General features: G+C 38.8%; 1 long non-coding RNA gene across 1 annotated transcript; it reads left to right on the top strand.

The window, feature by feature from the left end:
• The first annotated feature begins 10,064 nt into the window (after nt 1-10,064).
• LOC140528460 (uncharacterized) lies at nt 10,065-26,408 on the top strand. Its single transcript, XR_011975194.1, has 3 exons — nt 10,065-10,221; nt 16,863-16,956; nt 25,479-26,408. It is a non-coding gene; the product is annotated as an uncharacterized lncRNA (long non-coding RNA).
• The last annotated feature ends 380 nt before the right edge of the window (nt 26,409-26,788 follow it).

Genomic DNA, 26,788 nt, shown 5'->3' with positions numbered 1-26,788 from the left:
TGGGAACTTTTCACTTTGGTCTTTGTATCAGCAATTTTCACAGTGCTTGGTGTATTTAATAAGGTGTCTAGTGCTTAATAAACATTAACTGGCTGATTCAGTCCTAGAACCTAGTAATTTCTGCAAAGCAGCTATCACAAGTCTATTTCTAGGTTTTACATAGAACCCAAGTGGGAGGATAATATTACCAGGTATTATTACATACTGTTCCTGGCCCATCCCTGGCTTCAGAAACTGCACTTCAAAGCAAATTGTGCACCAAAGGGGAAATTTAATACAAGATAACATATAACAAAGTTAAAAGTAGTTATTCAATTAATGGCAAATCACAGACATATCACCTGGGATGCATCTTTGCCTAATAAATACCTGTTGCATGGTGGTGTGTGTACCCACTAACAGACATGTACAATTCTTCCTGTTATATCTGGAGGGCTGATCATAGAAGCGCTGAAGAGAATTTGGAGATATTGTCATCCTTTGGCACATGGAACATACCTCATAATGGGTATTGAAACTCCTAAGTGATTTTTTGAGTATTTCTTTTCCTAATTAGTTCTCCTTAATCTTTAGGAACTAATGAGTTCTATTCTTAGTGACATTTGGAGGGGTGGAGTGTTGGTATAGAGGATATCAGTATAATGTTAGCTAGAGGGATTGTTTAGAGAGGAAGTGGTGGGTGGTGCTGTGCTGGCTTTCCATTGTGTATTCTCTATGTCCTAGTCAATGGACTCCTTTTGGACACTTGAAAATCGGTCTATCATCTGAGCATTTTTCTCCATGACATTCCCATGGCAACCACAAGTGTATGTTCAATCATGACAATGGTTGATGAGAATGCAAAGAGAACTCTTTAGTCCACGACTGCCAGGGGCATATTGACACTCATGCATCCTAATTTTGGCCAGCATTCCAGATTACTCTGCATATACAGGACAACACAATGCATGGAAAGGATGGGATCAATGATCCGAACACAAAGTACAGTGTATGAACATTTGTCCACATAGCACACCACTATTGTCTCCACTATGAATACAACCACACGGCTAGGGAGTGAGCTCCTTTTCACATGGTTGTGATGTTGAAACTCCCTTCAAGAAGAGTTTTATTCATAGTAAGTTCTTTTATTCAATGATTAGAGATTTTCAAATTGGGGAGGTAGTCCTTGCAGACATTTAGAATCTAGTCATTTTTGTAAAGAGACTGCCGGAGGAAGAGATAAGCACTAACCAAGGATTTCAAATAAAGCAAAAGTAGTTTCTCATCAGGGAAAGTCCTCCTGTTCACAAGTTTGTGTTTAATCTTTCCTCTCTCGCCTTTCTGCAAGTAATGCAGAGAAAATTCCTTGAAAAATCAGGAAATATATTTCCACAGGACTTGGTCATAACTTTGGAAATCCAGGTGCCATTTAGATATAATTGAAATTGATAACCGTGAATATGAATTGTAGAATATCAGAACTGGACAAATCTCAGAAGCTACCTGGTCTAACCCATATCTGAACAAGGACCTCCCCTTAACCCCCCCCCCCCCACAAACACCCAACAAGTCAATATACTTTACTTGAAGACATCTAGTGACAAGGAAAACACTACTTTCAACGTGTCCCATTCTGTTATCAGATAGCTTTAATTGGTTTCACCCCTTACATTAAGCCTAAATCTTTCTCATGAGACCTTCTAATGGTTGCTCCTTGTTCTGTTCTCTGGGTTTAAGCAGAACAAATCCAACTATCTTCCATAAGACAGAACATCCAAATACCTGAAGCCAGCTATTATGTCCCTTCTAAGTCCTCCTGATGAAATACACCCAGTGCTTTCAATCGGTTCTCACATAGTTTGTTCTTAAGGCTCTTTATCATTCTGATCAACTCCCCTTGAACAATCTAGCTTATTATTTTTCTAAAATATTATTATTTTCTGAAATGTAGTATGTTAAACGGAACCCAATATTGCAGATATATTATAATTAGAGGAGAACACAGCAAAATAATCACTTCCCTAGTTTGGGACATTTGCCTTTTTTTAACACAACTTAAGATTGCATTGGCCTTCGGGGCTGCCATATTATCCTTCTCATTCATATGGAGCTTGAAATCCATTAAAAATCTCAAGTATTTTTCCAGACAAACTGCTATGTAGCCACAATGCTCCAATCTTGTACTCGTGAAGTAGATTTATTTTTGAACCCAAGTTTAAAAATTGACATATAATCATATTAAATTTTATCCATCAGATTTGGTCCAACATTCTAGGCCAACGATTCTTAATAATAGGTGTGTAAACTTGTTTTTTAAAAAGACATTTTGATAACTGTATTTCAATATAATTGGTTCCTTATGTAAAACTGTATAGTTTTTTCCATGCATTAAAAAAAACATTATTCCGAGGAGTACACAGGCTCCACTAGAAAGACTGCTACAGGGGTCCATGTCACAAAAAAGGTTAAGAACCCTGTGTTATAGAATGACAAGATTTTTTGGATCCTGATTCTGATAATTTAACATATTAGTGATTTCTCTCAACTTTGTGTCATTTGCAAATTTGATAATCCTTCATGTACACTTTAAGCCATCATTGACAATAACATTAAACAGCTCAGAACACCAACCACACATGTCTGAGGGCACTCTACCATAGACCTCTTTCTAGGTGATGAGAGTTATTTGGGTCCAGCCATCCAACCAATTCTAAATACATATAATGATATTATTATCTAAGTCTCTATCTCTCCATCTCATCCACAAGAAAAGTATGAGAAATTGTTAGATGTTTTGTTAAAATATAAGTCAACTGTAGATATGGTTATTCTTCTGGCTTACCAGTCTATTAGTCCCATTAAAAAAAAAAAGAAGAAATGCAGCTGGTTTGGGCTGACCTGTTCTTTATGAAGCCATGTTGACTCTTGGATCATTGCTTCTTTTCCTAAAGATTAGTAATCACCCCTTTAATAAAGTACTCTAGAATTCTGTCAGGAGTCAATGTCAAACTCTCTGGCCTTTGGTTTGCAGATTCCATTCTCCACTTTTTTGAAAATGGGACCTTTGCCCAGCACTGTGATACCTTTCCCATTTTTCATGACATTTCAAAGTTCAACAACAATAGTGTAGCAATCCCATTGGCCAGTTCTTTCAGTGGCCTCAGATGAAGTTCATTGGCACCTGGTGTTTGTCCTCATTAAGGGCAGCTTTTTGAGTTTCCTTTATACGGCTCTACTTTATCTTGTTTTCCAACTCCTATTGACATCCAGTTTTTCTGTCCTTTTTGGCCCAATATCATCTTGATAGTGAAATCAGAAACAAAAGATGAGTTAAGCAGCTCATCCTTTTGTCCATTGCCATTTATCACCACCTGATCCATACTGAGAAGCAGGCATATCCCTTTGGAACTCTCTTTTTCTCCAATGTAGGAAAAGAAGCAATGCATCTTTTATGTTATCTTCAGCTTTCTTTACTGGTCTCAGATTATTAGAAACTTCAGCAATCCAGCTACAATTTTCCTAGGACTCTGCCACAGTCTTCTACTATGTGACTTTGCTTCCATCTATTTTAATTGCTATTTTAAATATCTAAATTGTTTGGTGGTGGTGGAGCAGATAGAACACTGGAGGACCTAGAGTCAGAAAGATCTGAGTTCAAATCTGGCCTTAGATACTTACTAGCTGTGTGACCCTGGGAAAGTCAACAAACCCTGTTGACCTCAGTTACTCATCTGTAAAGTGCTGACACATTGGAAAAAGAAATGGCAAACCATTCCAATTTGTCCATAGGGTCATGGAGAATCAAACATGACTAAACGATGAATGAAATTGGTTGGTGAGTTCTCTGTATGTCTATATGTCACAATTATTTTCCTTGGTATCTTCAGTGTTTCATTCTTGAGAGTGTCTCATCCTTCTTGGCCTGACTTTCTAGTAGACTTTTGTACCTATTCTTTTTCTGAATTCTTTGAAATCTGCTCATTCCAATTCTAGCATGCATGTTAGGATACACCTAGTTTTCATTTCCTCTATTTTTCATCTTTTCTGCTGTAATAACCAGCTCTTCCTTGTTGGTGAGAATAAGTTCCAAAATAGAAGTTCCCCTTGTTGGTGCCTTCATGTTTTGTAGGACGAAATATTATTGACAGGTCAGGAAATTATTAATTTCTCTGTCTGTGTATTAGAGAGAGAGCTATCTAAGAGACGTTCATATGTCTGAAATCTCCCATCATTACTTTATGCCTCCATGTCAGACTTGTGATATGTTTTCTTAAACTCACCTATTTCTCCTTTATCTTCAGGTTATGTACCAATCTTCAGAGTATGTACCAATGAATGACACTGTTTCTGTTAGTCTATTCACTGATCTTTATCCAAATGTTCTTCACTAGGAAATCAGCTCCCTGTATTTCCTTATAAGAATACATATTCTTCTTAATATATAATATTATTCTACCTTCTTTACCAACTCCATTTTTTAAAATAAAAAGTATTCCTTTCTGGAGTTATCTCCCAGTCATGACTCCTAACCCATCAAGTTTCAGTGATCCACTACTATCAAGGCCTATTTCACTTCCTGAATTGCGATCTCAAAGTCATCTTTCTAGGTATCCTTACTTTCTGCATTTTGCATGAATATCTGAGGGTAAGAGTTTTATTTCAGTCTCCTTTATTTGGGGTTATGAAATTCTTGGTGTTTCAAATGTCATTTTTCTTGCTACACTGTAATTAGTTACTCTCCATTTTTAGGGTTCTTAATTCAGAGTCTGTGGATAGATTTCAGGGGGTCCATGAACTTGGATGGGAAAACATTTCATCTTTATTCCAACATAATTGGCTTCCTTTGTAACACTATGTATTTTAATTATGCATTCAAAAACATCATTCTGAGAGGTGACTCATAACCTTTGCCAGAATGCCAAGGGGTTCCAGGACACAAAGAAAGTAAAAAATCCTTTATGGTATCTAGCTTGATGGACATATGTAGACAGTTTTCTCTTTCCATTTTTTCTTTTGATTCTGAAGGCTTATTTATTAGATTGCAATACACTAGGTAAATATCTTTGTATTAACTTTTGTTAGGGCATTCATGGCTCCTAATCAAGAATGCATTCCTATATTTTAATCTGTGGTCCAGAAATTCAAATTCCATTTTAGATCCATATTTTCAGCTAGTTCCTCACTTCCTCTACCTGTCTCTCTTTTCTGAAGGTCTTGTGACTGTTCAGTCATTTTCAGGTGTGTCCCACTCTTTGTGCCCCATTTGGGGTTTTCTTGGCAAAGGTATTGGAGTTGTTGGCCATTTCCTTCTTCCATGTCATTTTACAAATGAGGAAACATGTCTGAGGCTGTATTTGAACTCAGGAATATGAGTATCCTTGACTCTAGGCCTGACTTTCTATTCACTATGGAGTCACCCAGGTGCCCCTAGCTGTACAGTGACAAAAACAAAACAAATTGTGCCCCTAATATCTTCAGTTTCTTGCCCAAGACTTTAAAACCCACAGCAATGTTTCCAAGATTCCCTTTTGCAGCATTCTTTATGCTCACAAGAATCATCAGTAGGAGTCATCAGGCTTTCCGGGTTTTGGGAGGTTCTCTTCAGATCCGTGATACATCTCCTGGGAAGACAGAAGGACTCTGTGGCTACTGGGAGGTCAACATATCTGCAAGTCTTTTTTTGTTTGAATGATTTTCTGAGTGATTTTCTCTCTGATGGCATTTATGGATCCACATTACTCTTCCATGGATAACAAAATCGTTTCTTCCTCTTTGGAACCAAATCTCTATTAATTAGCTCCAAATATTCACTGGTCCTTCTTCTTTCCTTTCTGTTCTGTGACAAATTCTTTCATCTTCCAATTCCTTAACACAGATTAATATTCCCCTTTGCTAGCCTAAGGAATGCTTATGAATATTTTCCCCACTCTCCATGCTGAGTTAGTGAATAGGGTGAATAAAAGGGTGGAAGAAAGGGTGAATAAAATGCCCAGTGGGTAGAATTAAAACCCAGTTCTGGGATATAGTAGGTCACAAAACTACCAGATTAGCACTTATAATGGCATCTGTAGAGCTCCTGTACTTCCAGGACACTTAACACGTCATGTAATTTTTCCTGGTATTGGTTTACCCCTCATTATCTCTTTGGCACATTAGGAATTAAGCAGGATATACAATAAACCACCTTTGCACATCTCACTCCTTTGTCTTCCATTTCCTTTCCTCTTTGACCTCTTAAAGCTAGATAATGTAAGTTTGAAAATGTAGAGTATCCATCAACCTCGATCTTTTTTCTTGTGTCATAGGTTATGATAGTAACAATATCTCTAAAAACAGCAAGGGAGTAAGAAAATAAATGTCATGCCTTCCTTTACTTTGATCCAGTTGAAAATGTAAATATATTCTTATAGCCATCTAACTCCTGGCTCACTTGTTCTATTTCAATACTGTGAGTAAGGATTTATATTGGAGAATGAAATGGCAAACCACTCTAGTATCTTTGCCAAGAAAACTCCATGGACAGCATTGGCAGGCTATGGTTTTTGGGTCATGAAGAGTTGGATGCAACTGAATGACTGAACATCATCAACCACAAATAGGAAAGTTTAGAGAAGGAGCAGTAGGGGATTGACCATCCTAGAGGTACTAAGAGGAAAGGAAGAAGGAGGTGCTCCTTCTTATCTGGGTAGATTCATTAGCCACCATCTAATAAGTCTGGGAGGCATAAAGCACAGAAAAGCTCTAGGAGACCCATTCATCCACCATCATGATGTTGACCTATCTGGGGTACGCATGTGTGACTATTTTCAGTCATTCTTTAGCAGAGAACTAAAAACGGATTTGATTGTTCTCTCATCTGAAAATGTAACTTAGGTATAACAATTCAAACCAACAGTGATATCTAAGAAAACAAGGTAGGGTATATTCAACTTCATCAAAAAGGGCAGGATTGAAAGACAATGAACTGTAATTATACTAAAAAGATAGACTATCATGATGGGGGAAGTGAATTTTATAATGGGACAATTATTCCATATATGTTATATGATTCAAATCATAAACATATTAATAAGTATAAAATACATTATGCTTTACATAATGTCCAAGATTATAAAATCCATTAATATAGATTCAAATAATTTCTTCATATTTTCAGTGCTTAGCACTATGCCTGACACAGGGTAGGCACTAAGAAATGCTTATTGATTGCCGGCCTGAAATATTGACAAAATGTGTCAGGAAGGCAAGGACAACTTCGTTTATTTAGATCTTTGATTTATCTGTTTTTGAAGATGGAAATTGGTGCTGGGAAGGAGGTGAGGCGTCTGTTATCACAATCCATTTACAAATTTTTTTTCCTAAGTACCCAGCTTTTTAAAAAAATCTGTATTATTTCCCACTTCCCATGTACCTGGACATGAGATTTACTGAAATTTTGTATTTGAATATGAGACTTGGATGGTTATTTCTAGTGGAAATATGCATTCAGATGTTTGGGGGGAGGTGATTTCACTGTTATTATCGAATTCTTCTCTTGCTGACTATTTGGAAAACTGAATTTGTCCACTCACCCCCAAGAGAAGATCACAGCATCACAGACTGGGAGCTGAATGCACCTTAGAGGTAAACTGTTTCAACCTCTTTATTTTAAACAAACAGAAATTGATGCCCAGAGAGAGTGAGAGACTTATCTAAGGTCACAGAGAATAAGTAGAAGAGATGAATTTTGAACCCAGCTACTCTGACTTCCAAATCCAGTACCCTTCCCTCCGAGCTGCATTCCCTTCCTCATAAATCTCTTTTTGACAGTTCTTTTGGTACAGAGGACATTTTCCTTTATATTTCGAACCTTTCTTTTTTTTGGATTTTAGACAGTACGTATTGCTTTTAATCCTTTCTTCTATTGGGCCCCTAAGCTTACCGTCGTGGGATTCAGTTCAGTCTTTTTTAATTCTTCTTACATTCATTTAACTCACTCCCTTCCCTCCTTCTCCCTCTCCCTCCCTCTCTCTCTCTCTCTCTCTCTCTTTCTCTGTAGTTTCCTTCCTCCTTTACTTTTTTTCCAAAGATCCTGAAACTGAACAAATTCTCTCTCAATGCCAGAGATTCTCCTCTTATTCTATTTTTCTGGATTTTTTTTTTTTGTGTGTAGGGGGAATGGGGAGAGGCAGTTGGAGTTAAATGACTTGCCCAGTGTAATATAGCTAGCAAGTGTCTGGGGCCAGATTTGAACTCAGGTCTTCCTGATTTCAGGGACAGTGGTTTTTCCACTGGGCCACCTAGCCACCTCTATTTTTTCTAGGTCTTCAGAGAATATTCTACTCTTTGGATCTGGTTCACATTTGTGTGAACTATTAGTGTTAAAATTACCCAGTGAACAGTATCACATCATTAGTTATTTATAACATGCCTACTATGGCTGTTAGGTGGTACAGAAGATAGAGTCACAGGCCTGAAGTCAGGAAGACCTGAGTTCAAATTTGGCCATAGACACTTCCTAGCTGTGTGACCCTGGGCAAGTCACCTCACTCTGCCTCAGTTTTCTCATCTACAAAATGAGTTGGAGAAGGAAATGGCAGAGCACTCCAGTAGCTCTGCCAAAAAAACCCCAAATGGGGTCAAGAAGAGTTAGACATGACTGAAAAAATGACTGAACAACAACCAAAAAATATGTATTGCATGGTGATAAACCCAGTTTGTGTTATAAATAACACATGGTCTCTACCATCAAGAGCATTAAGATCTAGCGGGGACAAAAGACATGCACAAGGACTGTCAAAAGGTGGTACACGATGGAGTACAGAATGAATAATATCAGCAGCAAATATTATCATTTTAGAAGAGAGCGATCACTGTGGGCTGGACTAGTCAGAGAAGATTGTCAGACTAGAGAGGAGAGAGACCCATGTGATTTCTCCTTCCTTTGACTTCATGGCACTTAGGTACCTATAGCGCTTATTTGCCAAGTAATTACATATTAGCTTGTGAAATTTCTTGCATGTTGTCTTGTTTAAAATTATTTAACTTTTCATTTATTTCTACTTAATCTTTTTTTACTAAATGATGAGTATCTTAATGGAGTCCATAAAATCTGATAATACAAATTATACTTGTTATATCTCCCTTTGTATCACAGTTTCTTGAACAGAATAGATTAACAGATTATCACAATATTTATATTAAATTTGTATTGATCAAATATTTATATTTGTTCATTTGAGTGGTGATTAACCAAGTCACGTCTGATACTGCCTGGTTTCAACTCCGTGAAACAAGATGCTTCCCTCCACCTCTACTCCCAAATTAAGCTCATCACTTCTAATTGAACTGTTATTGTTTGGTCCCGCTAGACTCTTCATGACCCTGCAGACCATGCTGTCCATTGGGTTTTCTTGGCAAAGATACTGGAGTGATTGGTCATTTTCTTCTCTAGTGGATTAAGGCAAACAGAGGTTAAGTGACTTGTACAGGGGCATACAGTTAGTAAGTGTCTAAGGTCTGATTTGAACTCAGGTCTTCCTGACTCTAGCTCCCTCATTCTAACCCTATATACCACCTGGCTGCTCCCTAATCTCATTAATCAAGCTTCAATTGACACTGCATCCCTCAGCCTCCTTTCCACTCTGATTGGAAGACTGGAAGGCAGGAATGCCAAACTCCTCCCAATGCCTTCCTTTATAGAAGGCAGAAACTAGACTTTTCAGACCCTTTCCATGGCTCCTCCTCTAGCTTCCCTGTCCTCCACTGCTCCCTTCTCTTCTTTTGTTTGTTGTCTCTCACTTTACAGTTCATGTATGTACTATTTTGTAAAATCATGGAATGAATCACTATGGGGTAAAGTATCAATTTTTTTAAGGCAGGAGTTTTATTGTGCCTTCTTGTCGGTGAGTCATCACATGTACAAAATTTGAACTGGAGTTCTTTCTCTGTTTTTTTGTTTTGTTTTGTTTTAAGGTTGGATGAAGCTTTAATGAAAAGGTTTCCTCAGTATTACACAGCTTAGATATAATACGTATAGCACTTATAACTTAAAATGAATAAGCCATTTATTCATACTCAATACATTTTTTTTCAAAAGAAAAAAATGACCAGGAGACAACAACTGGACAAATCTGGATGTAGCAGAGAATTCAAGTAGGAGGAGAATGGAAGATAAATTGGAAAGTCGGTAGGGAAAGAGCATCAATGAAATATTTAAGAACACACAGAAGAGAGAAGAAAGTGCAGAAGGCAACATAGGTCAGTTGGGGAATATTGGTGCTGCAATGTTAAATTTAATATACACTTAAAACTATCAAATTTAATTTGAAATTCATAGTTCCACATACAATCCTCTTTTTTTTTGTTCTTTGTATATTGGAGTGTTCATGTTTATTGATAGTTTAAAAATTTATAATTAAAAAAATCAGCATAGGTTAGGATCAGATTGCGGAAAGCCCTGAAAACCAGCATAAGCAGTTTGTATTATATCCTTTCAACACAGGAGATTCTTGACCATGGGAAGTTAGGAAGCTATAGAGTGAGGGACCTGGAGTCAGGAAGATCTGAGTTCAAATCTGGCCTCAGATATTTACCAGCTGTATGACCCTAGATTAGTCACTTCACCCTGTTTGCCTCAATTTCCTTATATATAAATTGACCTGGAAAAGGAAATGGCAAACTATTCCATTGTGTTTGCCAAGAAAAACCCAAATGGTTTTTGACAAAGACACAAAAGGTGTCTGACAAAGAGTCAGACGTGACTGAAAACAACTGAACAACAAAAATTTTTGCACACAGGAGGCACATGTTAAAAGTGATATCTTAAGAAAATTAATCCACAAAGAATGAAGATTGGATTCTGGGAGATCATTTAGGAGGGTATTGTAATAACAGGACATATAAACATGAAACAATTAAGAGAATAAATTCAGAGGCAATGAACAAAGAGACTAATTTTAGGGTTATAGAAATTACATAAATATAATATTTAATATAAATATCACATGTAATAATGTAAACTGTTTGTATAAAGAAGTCTCAGTAATCTTACATTAAAGGGGAACTATTTAGAAGAGTCCACTGTGGAAGTGTAGTGATTGTATGTGTATATGTATGTGTCTACGACAAAAGGACAGGTAACTGAAAATAAAATTTTGAAAATGGTGCCTATAAAAATGTTAGGAAAACTAGAGTCCAGAATGGGCTGAGAATGCTAGGGACAAGAAAAACACCTTAAAAAAAAATCTAACATGGGTTAGATTTCTCTAACAAGAGGAAGATAAAAGAACGTTGTATTTCACAACTTCCACTTTTTTCCTGTTTTCTCTGCCTTGGATAATGATCTTCAGAATAGGAAATCTCTGACAAAAATTTAAATCTAAGATAAGGGAGATGGTAAGTGAGCACTCTGTTATCCTCAACTCAATTTAATTGAATATACATCTTTTAAGTACCTACTATATACTGGGAGACATACAAAGATGGAGTTCCTACCTTCGTGGAGCTAAGGGTCTAGTAACTGAATCAGTCACAAATAAATATAATACCTAATAATATATATGCGCAGTAGAGATGTGCACAGTGAAGTACCATGTGAGGTCTGAGGGGGAAGTAATGACTTAAAAGGGATGATCAGGGAAGGCTTCATGGAGGAAGTGCTCTGAATTGAGTTTTAACTCAGTGGGTTCAGAATTTAACAGGTAATGTTGAGGGAGAGAAGATACTCTAGAAATAGGAACCAGTACTTGCAAAGGCACTGAGGCAGGAATATATAGGGGCTGTTCAAGGGACAGAAAGTACAATTTGGCTGAAGCATAGATTTCATGGCAATATAAAATATAAAAGTATTCAAATATATGATATACAAATATATAATACATAAATATAGAGGATATATAAATAAATGATACATAAACATTATAAATACATATAAAATAAGTTTGGAAAGATAAAGTGGTCCCAGATTGTACTGAACTTTGAATGCCAGGTAGAGGAATTTGGACTTCTTTCAGCAGGCAAAAAGCAACTAAAGGTTACTGGGCAAGAGTGACATGATTAAATCTATGCATAAGAAAGATTAGCCCACCGGTGGTTTGAAGAGTAGGTTGGATTGGGGCAATATAGAAGTTGGAAGATCTATCAACAAATTATTGTAATTTATTCAGGCAGGTAGTGGATGACAGTGTATGCTAGAATGGCAACAGTGGGAGCAGAGAAGAAAAGAAACATGACAGTAGCTGTGGGAGTAGAATCCATAGGACTGGCTAAAGGATTGAATATGAGAAGTACAAGATAGGGAAAGTCACCATGACATCAGTGTTTCAAGTATGGGAGAACAGGTAAATGGTGGAGCCAGTTATAGGAATGGTAAGACCAAGAGGGAGAACACTTAGAGGGGAAATAAAATAAGCTCGGTTTTAGACCTGTTGAGTTTGAGGTGGCAGGGAATACCTGGGTAGAAATGCCCTCTACATGGTGGAAGACGTAGATCTGGAGCTTAGAAGAGAATTCAAAGTTTGGGTCAGAGACAGCAGGACAGCTACATTTAACATTGTACTCTAAGACTGACCAAGATCTTTGCATCTATTTTCCCACGGGATCCTCCTAATGTTGTGATGTAGGTACTACTGGTATTATTATCTTCATTTTATAGATAAGGAAATGGAAGGTCAAAGGTTTAAATGACTTTTTTATGGTAAATGTTAAGAGATGGAATTTGGGAATTACTTATATAGAGGTATTAAGTGAAATTATGGGACTACATCAGATTGACAAGGAGAAAGAGTTTAGGGGAGACCATGAGAAGTGAGGAAAGAAGACAGAGTAGTTGTAGATGGGGAGATGTGGAGGAGGGTAACCAGGAAAGTATCATTCTCTCTTAAGAAAGTTTTTAGTAGGAAGCCAAGTCAACAGGTCAAGACATCACATCTCATGGTTCTGTAAGGACTTGAAGATAGGATTTTTGAACAACGTTGTCAGTAATCACTGAAAGAGAATGGGAGAAGCACCCCAGAAACAGAGCAGGGCAAATGTCCTAATTTTCAAGAAAGAGAAAGCAGAGTCTTAAAATGACATAAGCCTGACGTTGATTGCTGTCAGAATTATAGATTGCATGATTAAAGGCATGATTTGTGAGCACTTAGAAAAGGGAAGCTGTGATCATTATGAACCAACATGAGATCTTCAAGAACATATCACAAGAGGCTAGCCTAATCTTTTTGGAAAAGGATTATTATTAGAATATTATATGAAGGGGATAACATAAACAGAGTACACCCAAATTTCAACAAGGCATTTGACAAAACCTCTTATAATCTCCTTCTGAACAAGACGTTGATAAGTAGCTTGGACAATATCCTTAGGTGGGTTTAACACTGGTTGAACAAGTCAATCCAAAGAATGACAATTAGCAAATTGGTGTTGACCTGAGTGGATGTGTCTAATGGAGCATTTAGGGCTCTGGTCTTGGCCCTGGACTGTTCAACACTTTTATTAATGGCTTGAATGGAAGCATAGATGGATCCCTTAAGAAATTTGTGATGTCATCAAGCTGGGAGGGATAGCTAGCCTCTTTGACCAGAAAATTGGAATCCAGAAAGACGTCAACAAGTTAGAACACTGTGCTAAGGCTAATAGGATACTTAACAAGGAAAACTATAATGTCCTATATTTTGTTTAAACAATAACTTCAAAAATTAACCATAATTTGTTTAAACAATAATAGTTAAACAATAAATGGGACAAGAGAGATGTGAGAAAGATTTGGGGATTTTAGTGGAATGCAAACTTGGTGTGAATCAGCAGTGTTTTACCGAAAGAACAAAGTGATTTCAGACTACATCAAATGAAGTGTAATGAATCACCTCTGTTTTACTCCGTTCTGGTTAGACCAAAGATGGAGTAGCATAGGCTTCAGTAATGGGTTCCATGTTTTAAGACATTGACAGAGTAGATCATATTCAGGAGGGAGTGCAGGATAGCCATGGAATGTAAAATGAAGCCATATAAGATTCAATGAAAGGGACTGGGGATGCTTACCTGGCAAAAAAGAAGTCCCGGCTGTACAAGAGAGTTGTGTTTAAACATCTGAAAAGCAATGATGTACAAGAGGGATAAGATTTGCTCTATGTAGTCTCAGAGTACAAAATGGGTAGCAGTGAACGGAAGTGGTGGAGGAGCACATTCTTGTTCAACCTGAGGATAGATGCCCTACCAGGTAGAATTGTTACAAGGCAGAATGGACTGCCTTGGAAGGAAATGGATTAATCATCCCTAGGAGGGGATGATGGCAGAGGTGAGATGATCACAACAGGATGTGGTGGAAGAGGTTTCTGTCCTGGCATGGGTTGGATTAGCAACCTTTGAGGTCCCTTCCAAATCTAAGACTTATTTTAAGCGTGTGATGGGGTGGCAGAGCAAAGTGCTAAAAGTGAGGGGGAGGAGAATCACTATAGGCGCTGGCCAGGAAAGGTTTCCTAGTAGAGACAAGTATCTGGAGGAGCTTGGTCAGGAGAACAACTGTTCTATTAGAATTAGTAGAGAAAGGCATTCCAAGAGCAAAGTCAGGAATAATCATACCTGGCATCTAAGGTTTTCAAAGCACTTTACCTATGTTATCTCATGTGATTGTCACAATCCTGGGAGGTAAGTGCTATTATTATTTCTGCTTTATAGATGAGGAAACTGAGGCAGGCCAAGGTAAAGTGACTTGCCCAGGGTCACATTAATAAGTGTCTGAGGCTAGATTTAAACTCAGACCCCTGGTCCAGTGCTCTATCCACTGTGTCATCTAGCTACTTCTAGTGGAAGTCTAAAAGTAGCTTATCTACATGTATGGGGAAAGTAAGTTGAGTAGCCTGGTTGGAAAGGAAGGGTATCGGGGGATAGTGAGAGATGAACCTGGACATATATGGTGGTTGGATTTAATCTCTTAGGATCAGAGCTGGAAGGGACCTTAGAGACGATCTGAAGAAAGTTAAACCCAGAGACGTTCAGCAATTTGCTCAAGATTTTACAGCTAGTAAGTGTCAGAGATGAGATCTGAACCAATATCTTCTTTCTACAAGTTCAGGATCAAATGCGATAATATTTGTAAAACATTTTGCACAGTTTCTAGCATATAGTAGGTGCTTAATAAATGTTTGTAAATCTTGTCATTGCGTTATGATATTAGTCTCATCTAATGGGAGCCACTTTGTATTTTTTTAAGCTTACGTTTAATTTTTATTTTTTCTCAATTACATGAAAATAAACATTTTTAACATTCATTTGAAAATTTCTTTTGATTTCCATATTTGTTCCCTGTCTCCCTTTCTTCTCCCTCCTTGAGAAGTGAAGCAATTTGATATAGATCATACATGTTCAGTCATGCAAAATATTTCCATACTAGCCATGTTGCAAAAGAAAATATAGACCCCCCTAAAAGAAAAATGTAAAAAGATGAAAAATATCATGCTTTGATCTGCATTCTGATTCTAGCAGGTTTTTCTCTGAAGGTAGATAACTTTTTTTTTTATCATATGACTGTTAGAATTGTTTTAAATCATTGTATCATTGAGAATAGCTGTCATTCATAGTGGATTATTACACAATATTCCTGTTACTGTGTACTCTGTTCTCCTGGTTCTGCCCACTGCACTCCAGGTTTTTCTGAAAGCATTCTGCTCATCATTTCTTACAGACAATAGTATTCCAGCACAATCATATACCACAACCTGTTTGGCTATCCCCCAAATGATGGGCATCCCCTCAATTTCCAATTCTTTGCCACCAGAAAAAAGAGCAGCTATAAATATTTTTGTACCATTTTGTCTTCATCATAGGAGTGATGTAATAAAAATAGTGTTATTGGAGGATCAAGCCGGCACAGGCAAGGGGAGGATAGCTGGAAAACTTTTCCCACCCAGGCATGAGATGACAAGGGTTTGTACTAGGATGTTATCACTGGGACCAGAGAGTAAGGTAAAACACATTTCAGGAAACAAGTTGGTGGGAGTTGATGACCAATTAGGGCTTTAAAGAATGTTTTTTTCTTGGGCAGCCTTCAGTTGTTCTGTAGACCATTTTGTATCTGTCGCAGACCTTTCCAAAGGTGGAAAAAAATCAGTCAGGTCTCCATCATCTGTGTAGAACTGACAATTTGGTGGTTATTTTTACTTGGCTTTAGAATTAACTAAATTTCTCCCTCAATCCCCTTACCTTTAAAATCGTCAAATTTATGGTAATTTTGAAATGCATTTAAATCCCTGTATGCCTTCTGATTGGCAGCAAATATAGCTGGATCTAGAACTATTCTTGATGGCAGGTGGAAGCAAGACCTACGAGACCTACAGGCCAGGTCCTCCACAAAGTCCATGGTCCACAAAAGGATGGCGTGTTGAGCTCACTGTGCGTTATCTTTCTGCTCCTGACTAAAACAGACATGTCTCTGACCGAGATCTCATTTGCTTTAGTTATCACTTGAACAAAACTATAAAGCAGCAGTTTTAGGGCACTGGTATGGTATATATCAGAAACAACAAATGAACCTGTAGCTTTATCAGCTGGAAGGGGTGAACAGTCACCTTTCTGTTACCTGACCTCAGGGCAGAGGGACAGTTCCCTGCACCATTTCCCATGTAATTGAACATCAACGAGAGGGAAGTGAGCTGCCAAAGTCTGCAACCACAGAGTAGGAATTCTACAAAACCTTGAGGGGGTTCAGCAGAGTGTGACAAAAGGCCAGATTCAGAACCCTCTAAAGGTTGTGGTCTTTTTTTCTTTATAAATCTTTGCCTCTCCTCCCCCTCCCGTTTCAACCAAATATATATTACCCTTGAAGAGACAGTTTATGGTCTATGTTTAAGCCATTTTTTCCCTTTTTTCCATTGCTTTACTATTCTTGGGTCTTTTCCCTACAGATCCATAAACAAAACCACATGAAAGACCAAAGTGGTGGGGAGGACTCCTGTAGTACCACTAAGTGGAACGCGGGAACCAAGAAAAGATGACCAGGTAATGTCTAGTTGAGGGAAGGAGAGCAAAGGCAGGCTCATTCTGTTTCTATCCATTGCCTGAGTATATGTTTATCTTTTGCCCATATTTGGTCATTTCTTTCTGTCAGATTTTTAAAATCTGTGGTCTGTGAACTTGCTTTTTAAATATTTTGATAATTATCTGTCAGTGTAATTGATTTCCTTTTTAATCTTATATATTTTATTTTATGTATTTAAAATATTTGGAGAAGGGGTCCATAGGCTTCACCAGGCTATCAAGGAGGCACTGACCCCCAAAAGGTGAAGAAGTCTTGTGGGTGAATGAGCCACTGTTCAAAGGAGGAATTAGACTATTTTCTGTTCTCATCAAAAGTAAAGATAAAAATTCACCATAGTTTGGATACATCTCTACTCTTGCTTCTGGAATGTTTAAAAAAGAAGACAATGTTGGTCCATTTTAAAAAAGAGGAAGATGGTTGGCGTTTTAGACTTATAGGTTAGAAAGTTTGACTTTAATTCCTGGCAAAGTCCTAGAACAAATCATTAAAAGGATGAGCTGAGTTAAAAAAAAAAGATTATAAGAAGATTGGAGCAAGGGCCAGTAACTGAAGACGAATTAAAGAGTGTGACAAGGTCCTATAAAAATGTCAGGACAACTAAAGCCCAGAAGGAGCTGAGGGTTCCCATGAGTGCTCCAGACAACAAAAAGGGCTTTTTTCCGCTATGTTGAGGGTAAGAGGAAGATCAAAGAAGGTAGAATCACTTCACTTAGGGGGGTGGTGGACATGATAGCCTCTTCAAGGACTTAAAGAGCTATCATGTGGAAGAGGGATTAGTCCTGGTTTCCTTTGCCTTTGAGGGCAGAACCAAGAGCAATGAGTGAAAGCTGCAGAGGCAGATTTTATCCACCAGGAGGAAGAATTTCCTTATAATTTGAACCATCCAAAAATTAAATATGGTACCTCACAAGGTAGTGAGCTCACCATCACTAGGGGTATTCAAATAGAGGCAAGACACTTAATTGTTGGAGAAGGGCTAGAAGAAGTTTTGCATTTTTTTTTGTTGTTTTTGAGTCATTTCAGTCGTGTCTGACTCGTGACCCCATTTGGGATTTTCTTGGCAAAGATGCTGGAGTGGTTCGCCATTTCCTTCTCCAGGTCATTTTACAGATGAGGAAACTGAGGCAAACAGGGGTTAAGTGACTTGCCCAGGGTCACACAGCTAGGAAGTGTCTTTGACTGGATTTGAACTCAGGTCTTCTTGACTCTAGGCCTGGCATTCTATCCACTGTGTCACCTAGTGGCCCATTGTGGCTTTTCATTCCATCTCTTGCTCTATTTCTAGCCTCACTGTGAGCACTGCTTTCTCCCATGGATCTTGTATTCCAGTGAAACTGAACTATTTGGTAATCTCCATACATGCCATGTACTTTCTTCCCTTTATGCCTCTGTTGACATTGTTCCTGGGTTCTGGAATCACCTTTTCCTTTAACTCCCTTGAAATTCTACCTATTTTTTAAACTTGGCTCAAATCCCCACCTTCTCCACAAAGCCTTCTCTGTCCTTAATGACCTGTATTTCTTTCCCACACTACAGTGTTTGCATCTCTTTACGTGCTTTCTGTTTGCATTTTGTGGTCACTCATGTGTCATGTTCTTCTACAAGACCTTCAGATCTGTGAAGCGTCTTATTTAATTTTTGTATCTTCCTCAGTGCCTGACGCTGTGATCTACAGCCAGCAGGCATTAAATAAATGTTAGATGAGCAGAATTACAGAATCACAGAATATCCTAAAACAGCAGTTCTTAACCTGGAATCCATGAACTTCCTCTAGTTGAGTCTAGCAACTTGGGAGTAGGTGAAGAAAAGGAAGATTGTTGATGAGACTCAGGCTGGGAAATGGCACATTATGGACAACAGGGGGATGAGAGGTCAGGAGGATGAAGGGTGGAAGATTGACTGGTTAACTAAGGGATAAAAATGAAGTTAGAGAAAGGCGACAGACAGGGCCAGTAGGGAGAGGTGGAAGGATTGGAGGATGTGGTAAAGAGGGAATGAAGGTAGAGGGAAAACTCGAAGGGAAGGAGACTCTGATTGGGGAGAGAATTTCAGAATTTAGGATCATGGAAACATTATAGTTGAGTCTAAGGTGTGATTACCACTCCTCTGGGCAGCTGAAGTCAAGGCATAGGTGATGGGGTTTTAGGAAGTTGATTACCTTTGATTCCAGTTTCCAAAAGTATTAATATAAATATTATTTAGTATTAAATATTAAAGAATGGCCCTGATCTTCAGGGAGTTTTCATTCTAATTGGGGAGACAACATGCATAACTATGGATATGCAAGATATAGACAATAGAATTTTGTAGTTTTTCTAACAAGGGAAGTGGGAGAAACCTAGAAAGACCTCCTAGAGAAGGTGGAATTTGAATGGAGTGTCAAAGAGAGCCAAGAGGTGGAGGTGAGAAGGAAGAGCATTCCAGGAAGGGGGACATGGGGTGAAAAGGCACTATGGACCAGGGTGGGCAAAATGTGATCCAGTACTGAGAAAGAATGAAGAGTGATCTAGAGGTAGATTAATGATAGATGATCTATAAAGCCTTCAAACAAGAGAGACTGCTGAGACACAGTGGCAGCAGAGGGGTCTAGAACTATCAAGGGGTATAAGAGAAGGAAGAGCAACCTTTGAAGAGAATGGCAAAAGGTTATTTGTTTTCTGGAAAAATCTAGAAATCCATGAAAATGGCAAGGGAAGAGGGAGAGATCTAAGAGAGAAGGAAGTCAATGATTAAGTGGAGACTCTGGGGGTGTCAGTGTCGGGGAGCATAGTGAGGATGGGTGCTAGGGAGGAAAATGACTGAGCTGGTTAGGGATGGAAGAGTGAGGAGCAGTCGGAGGACAAAGGTTGTTACCTTGACAATTGGCAATTCTGAATCAGAAGAATTAGTGGAATGGGAAGTTGGAATTTACTAACTATAGGACAGGACAATCGTCAGTTGTTGGAGTACCCAGCTGATCAGAGGAAGGGATGAGAATGGTTTTGGGTAATGGAGAATGGGTAGGTTCATATGGTAAAGGAGACCACTTATTCTTAGCATTAGAGTGAGGGGCAGTCATTTTACCATTGTATCCCTGGCCATGACAAACCTCCAGCTTTCACCTCTGTCTTTTCACTGGCTGTCTGCCATACCTAGAATGCTCTTACTTCTCCCACCTTTTGGCTTTCTTCAACAGTATTCACATTCTACCTTCTCTAGGAGGCCTTTTTAGGTTTTCCCCACTCCCCTTGCTAGAAAAATTCCATTTACCCTGTCCATATCTTGTATGTCAATAGTTATCTGCAAGTTATTTCCCCTATGTAAATTCCTTAAAAGATAGGGGACATATTTGTGTCTTTCTTTATATCCTCAGTCATTAGCACAGTTTCTGATTGGTGGTTGTCCTTTGTACTCAGAGGACCAAAATGACATCATTATGTTAGAGTCAAGTTACAATGTGTCCAACTGTGGCTGATCAGACCAATAAAGTTCTGCCACAGGTTGAGCACAAAAAGCCTATGTGAACATTTGGGGTGGATTCTTTAAATTTGTGCATTTTGTGTTTCTTTTGAGCTGTTTCCATTCTGCTTTGCTCAGAGAGCACAGCACCTTTTCTAATGTGGGCACTCCATGCTGGGTCATCCTGTGCCAGTGTCTCCCATAATTCCAAAGTTCTTAAGAGACACCTTGAGAGTATCCTTGTATCCCTTCTTCTGACCCCCATGTGAATGCTTGCCCTGTGTGAGTTCTCCACAAAATAAGCCTTGTAGGCAAGCATATGACTGGCATTTGAATAACATGGCCAGCCCATTGTAGGTGTGCTCCCTATAGTAGAGTTTGAATGCTTAGCAGTTTAGTTTGAGAAAGGACCAGTGTATGGTACCCTATCCTCACAGGTGATCCTCAGAATCTCCCTAAGACAGTTAAAAAGGAAGCGATTCAGTTTCCTAGCATGGCGCTGGAAGACTGTCCATGTTTCACAGACAGACAACAATGAGGTCAGCACAACAGCTCTGTAGACCTTCAGTTTGGTAGTCAGTCTAATATTTCTTTTCTCCCACACTTTCCTTTGGAGTCTCCCAAACACTGAGCTAGCTTTGACAATGTGTACATTAGACTCATTATCAGTGCTACAGTACTTGGCATATAGTAAGTGGTTAAGAAATGCTTGTTGAATGTGGTGAGGGGGTCAACAGCTAGCCTCATCCAAGAATAATCAGTGAGGAATAGGGATTGTGGGAGTTTCCTTAACATTTTATCCCCTCAAAAGTTTGGTTAGAAATGGTTCTTGGATAGCCTTCGACAAAAATCAACAGCGTATTTATGTCTTTTAAAGATTAGATTAATCCTTGCTCTGCCCTTAACAGTGCTGTGGGGTTCTTCTTGCTCAAATATTTGGCACTCTCTCTGCAGGGTTTATGTGTACATGGGTACGCTATTGCTCTTAAAAATTCCCTCTGATCCCTGGCATTTGTTTTGGTACCCTTGCATTGAGAAAGACATGTTTGCATATTCTCAATAAATCCCCAGTGTACCTCTGCATTCCCTCTAAGAATCTCATTGCCTGTACATTACACTTGGCTGCTTTTGCATGTTCAATATGTCGCTGACACACCTGCCCATTAACCGTCATGCCTCATTGATAGTGACATTCTGACGCTTTTATTTAAAAGTAAGATGCCTCTGGTTTTCAGCTAAGGGCTAGCATTCATTCTTGTATTTTCAAGAAGATGCCATTATACTTGATATTCCAATCAACATTTGTAATAATTTCATGCATTTAATCAAACAAATAACAAACACAGGGCATTGCATACAGTAGGCACTTAATGTCTATCGAATTGAATTGAATTGGAGGGGTGTCTACTATCTATTTAGGACTACAGGTTGGTTGACTGACTGGTTGTTGTCCTTGGTTCTTGAAGAGGACCAAAATGACATCACCATGATAAGACAAGTCATGGCCCAGCCCTCAAGAATCTTACAAGTGAGATAGTATTTTTTTATAGCATCATACTATGATCATCATGGTCATGAAAATTATTGTTATCTGATTGGGGGAGATCTATATGACTCAAATGAATGAAACAACAGGCAGTGGCCTGAGACAATATAATTTAATACACAATCATGTGGCACTACCTGTTTGCGTGGAGAGAGCTCAATGGGTATATTCAATTAAATCCAACAAACATTTATTAAGCATCTGCAATATACAGTGCACTCTTCTAGGTTCTGGCAATACAAATATAGTTATGACACATTCCCTATTTGCAAGGACAGGACAATCAGGTGGGAGAAAGACAAAGGGAGAGTACACTAAGCAGAGAGGAGAGGTCCAGACAGAGTGTTCTGAAATGTTTGAGAAGGAAGAGTCCATTTTCAGGTGGGGGAGCCATGGAGAAGACTTCATGGAGCAGGTAGCATGTGGGTTGAGCCTTGGAGAAAAGGACTTCAGTAAGCAGAGCTGGGGGATGGAGTAAAAGTACTCCATGGAGTGTGTACATGAGGATTGGATAATATTCTAGTCTGACTAGAACATGCTCACAATAATCACCTTTATTAGCTTCTCTACCCTTTCTAAGTCACATGCTTCAATGATATATATATATATATATATATGTGTGTGTGTGTGTGTGTGTGTGTGTGTGTGTGCGTGTGTGTGTATACACAAATATATTTATATATTTACATTCACAAATATACAAATACACTCACATACATATATGTGTATATATATATATGCATATATAGTAAGTTTTTTTGGCTCAGACCTGTGTTTCATAAATATGGGCAACTCCCAATGGGGAAACTCCTTCTATCAGTGCTGATCTGTGTTTGCTCTGGAATTTATGAACTGAGAGAATTAACTGGTGGTATTGAGAAGTTAAGTGACTTGCCCAGGGTCATACAGCCAGGATGCATTAGAGGTGGAATTTGAAGTTGAGTGCCAGATCTCTATCCACTGTGTCACAGTGAATTATGTGACATAAGCTTTGTTGCTCCAGTGTGGGAATCCCGAGTCAGCAGAAGTTAGGGAATATGAGCATGGTGTGGTAAGAGAGACAGTATGATGCAGGAGAATGTTCAATGAATTTGCAGCTGGAAGATTTGGGTTTAAATCTCAGTTGCAATTTTCTTAAGTCTTTTCAGTTGTGTCTGACTCTTTGTGATCCCATTTGGGGTTTTCTTGGCAAAGATACTGGAACGGTTTGCCATTTCCTTCTCATTTAGATAGATGAGGAAACAGAAGCAAACAAGGTGAAATGACTTGCCTGGGGTCACACAGCTAGTAAGTGCCTTTGGCTGGATTTGAACTCAGGTCTTCCTGACTCCAGGCTTGGTGCTCTATCCATTGTGCCACCTAGCTTCCTAGTTCTGCTAGATAATCTTAGTCAAATCATTCCATCTTTCTGAGTCTCAGTTCTTTCAGCTATAAAATGATGCTGTTGGATGAAATGATCTCTCAGACCCCTTAGGATTCCTATCTAAGCCTAGTTGGTTGCTTTAGGAAAAATGAGTTAGCTTTCCAGAGGCTATATGGGGGAGGAACATTCTAGGTAGATCATCCAGTTTAACCATGGAGAGGATCTTTGATATGCTTAAGAAGAAGACAGTTACAGGTTTGGAATAAATGGCTCTGCTTTATATAGTTCACTTGTTAGAGTTCTAAGAGTTAAAACAGATTCTCTTCACAGGTCTAGATTTCCTGTTCTATCATTTGTTAAAAAAAGGAGAGCCATATCAAAGCCCCAGACACCAGAATTCCCCAGAACCCAAACTCAGCTCTTTGCTGGGGGACAACTTAGATCTTCAATTAGGTGAAACGCTGGAGGTGAAAGAGGAACCCCGTCTTGCTTTAATTACTCCTGGCATAGTATTTCTTTCCACGCTTTGCTAATTGAAATTAAACAGCTGCCACATTTGGGCCAGGACAAAAGAGATTCTGTTTTTCATCCCTCCCTGATTTAATGAAGACTGACAGGGTGTGAGGAAACCAGCAGTATTTCAACTGCCGTGGCCACAGAGATGCACAATCACCAACTTCAGACCAAGCAAAGAGCCCAGTGGAGCCAATAAGGGCTTTTCCTCCTAGAGTGTGAGGGGTGGTAAGTATGCCAGAATTCACAGACACTGAATCCAGGTGTGACCCAAGGAGACTGTCCCAGAATGCGTATCAGTCCCATGGCCTCAAATGAAGAGACTGGCTTGCATAGCTAAAACTTTCTCATAATCAAACTTAATACTCTGAGTTTCCTACAAACCTCCCATATGCTGGATTAAAGCTGGAGGCAGCCAAAGAAGAAGGAAAAATGCTTGTCTAACTGGTACCTTGTTGGGTGTTTAGGGTCAACTCTTGTTGGCAGAGAATAGGGGTGAAAGGAAATTCCATCTCCCTGTGAAGTGATGGGCAAAAGGTACCTGAAGCAGGGAGATCTTTGGGGGAAACCGAATTTGTAGTTATGAGGTTTTGATTCTGTTTCTGATCTTTTCAGGGACTTTCCATGCCCTTAAAGGCAAAAGAAAACTTCCTAGTGCCTCAGTTTGCCTCCATGCATTGTAGGAACAATGCTTAACCTTTCCAACATGTCAGGGAAGTCATGAAATGAAGAAGATAATAAATCTGGACACTTTGAGGTCTTTGGAGAGAAGGTGCTATGTAAATTAGAGACGATAATTACTAATGTTAACAGCAACAATAAAAATTACAACGTGAGAGATGAGAAAAAGCTGATAGAAAATGGTGCAGATGTAGTCACAACAATACTAAAACACTTATCACCAAAGTGTTCTAGGCTTATACAAAGCATAATTAATTTGGGGTGCCTAGTTAGCTCTTAATTATACATTCTTGAGGTATGGAATTTGACTTAAGCTAATGACATGGGAAATCTGATTCATTCACTGATAATCAGATGGAAAGAAGGCACAGAGACAGATATTTGGATTCTCCTGGAGCTTCTTTTACACACACGTACACGGACATCTGTCCATTTTGTTAGAAGCTGTGCTTTATGAAGGAAGAACAGTGGCCAGAACAGGCCCATACAATAATCCCGAGGTCTTCAAATGGGGAAACTGAGGCCCAGAAAGGAGGAATGACATGTTTAAAGCTGAGTAGGAATTTGGGCCTCCTTCCTGGTGATTTCTGATGGTTCCTCTCTCTACAGGGCCATGGCTAAGGTTTTTACAACTGGGTGGATTGTTGGGGCAAGTGGTTTTCCTGAGGGTAGTCTCTTCTGCAGTGGGGATGTTCATGGAGAGGTTGCTGTCACGTGTTTGGGCGGGTCAGACTAAAGGGGACACCCTTCAACTGGGCAGTAATGTCCTACTGGGCTCACCTCATTGACCTGTGCTTTGTTGACAAAGGTGTCTAGGACTGGTTATGTCTTCACCAGCATTTGGGGTCTCAGAGTAGCTTTTTGGTGCTGCTAATCCTACAGCTTCTACCATGTTACCCATCTCACCTCTCCCCTTCATCTCCTCTCTTTTCCATTTATAGCCTCTTGTGGTACTCCTGTGTTTCAGTCTTTCTCCAGTCTCCTTCCTTCATCAATCGACAAACATTTATTAAGAGCTCCCCATGTGACAGGTATTGTGCTAAACCTCAGGGATACAAAGAAAAAGACAACAATGGTTCCTGCTCCCAAGAAGCTGACATTATAGTGGGAGAGACAAGTTTATATAAAATCTATAACTTGTTGTATAGAGAAGATTTTCTAAGAAGGAGTTGTGCTTTATAGAGATGGAAGTAGCAGCAAAAAAAAAATTCCATTGCAAAGTGGACTTAATCAGGAAGCACCCAATTGCGATGTTTAAAGGTCTTGTCCAACACAGCTCTCAACAAAAATCCATATGACTTAATTGGCAAGTCAGAGAATACTCAAGGAGAAACGGCATGGATAGGTCAGACACTGGCTCTTCTGCTCAAGACAATGCTATTTTAGGGCTGCACTGTTGACTCATCTTCTTAGATCTCCTACTATGGCTGGCTGGGAACCTTCACTCCAACACCTCCTCTTCCTCCTTTTATGTATTGTCTTCAATCAGAAAGCGAACTCCTTGAGGGCAAAGACCATCTTTTCACTTGTACATGTATTCTCAACTCTAGGCACATTGCCTGGCATATGATAGTGTTTAATAAATGCTTGTTGACTTGATTTGGTACAATGCTTTAAGGCAGTGTCTAGAAGACAAATTTCAATATAGTGGCTCTTAGATGATATGGAAAGAAACCAATACCTTCATTGGATTCTTTAAAAGATGGGTATGTCTTATGTTCTGCAGATGGGTCCCAGCAAAGTTATAGGGTAAATTTCCATCAAATGAATCCTGTTTCCATAATTACTTATACTGTAGAATTGGAAACTTTTTTGTCCATTGGAAAATAGGAAGTAGGAAGGAGTAAACATGATAGCCAACTCTGAAGCAATTGGGGGTATAGTAATAGAAGTATAATATATATATATGTATATATAATCTTTTTTCAGAATTCTGAAATATGCCAAAGCACTAATTATGAAATGGAAATCTCCCATCTTCCCCCTACTCTACTTGTTTTCTCCTCTATAATATCTTCCATGACTATAGATGACTTCATATTTATAATCTCTAGAATTCAACTTAATTAGCTATCCTTCTGTATGCTCTTTACAATATTTGCCAGAGCTCAGATGCTATAACACAAATCAGCAATGAGGTTGCTGTCTAATACACCATCCTCAAATCAGAGTTGAAGGAACTCAGAGAGAAAATTCCCAAATTCTAAGCTTCAGGTTGCAGAAAATGAATTTATTTTAAAAGAGTAAACTC

Source organism: Notamacropus eugenii, chromosome 1 (genome assembly GCF_028372415.1).
Source record: "Notamacropus eugenii isolate mMacEug1 chromosome 1, mMacEug1.pri_v2, whole genome shotgun sequence".
Taxonomy (NCBI): Eukaryota; Metazoa; Chordata; class Mammalia; order Diprotodontia; family Macropodidae; genus Notamacropus; species Notamacropus eugenii.
This window is presented reverse-complemented; position numbering and strand designations above follow the sequence as displayed.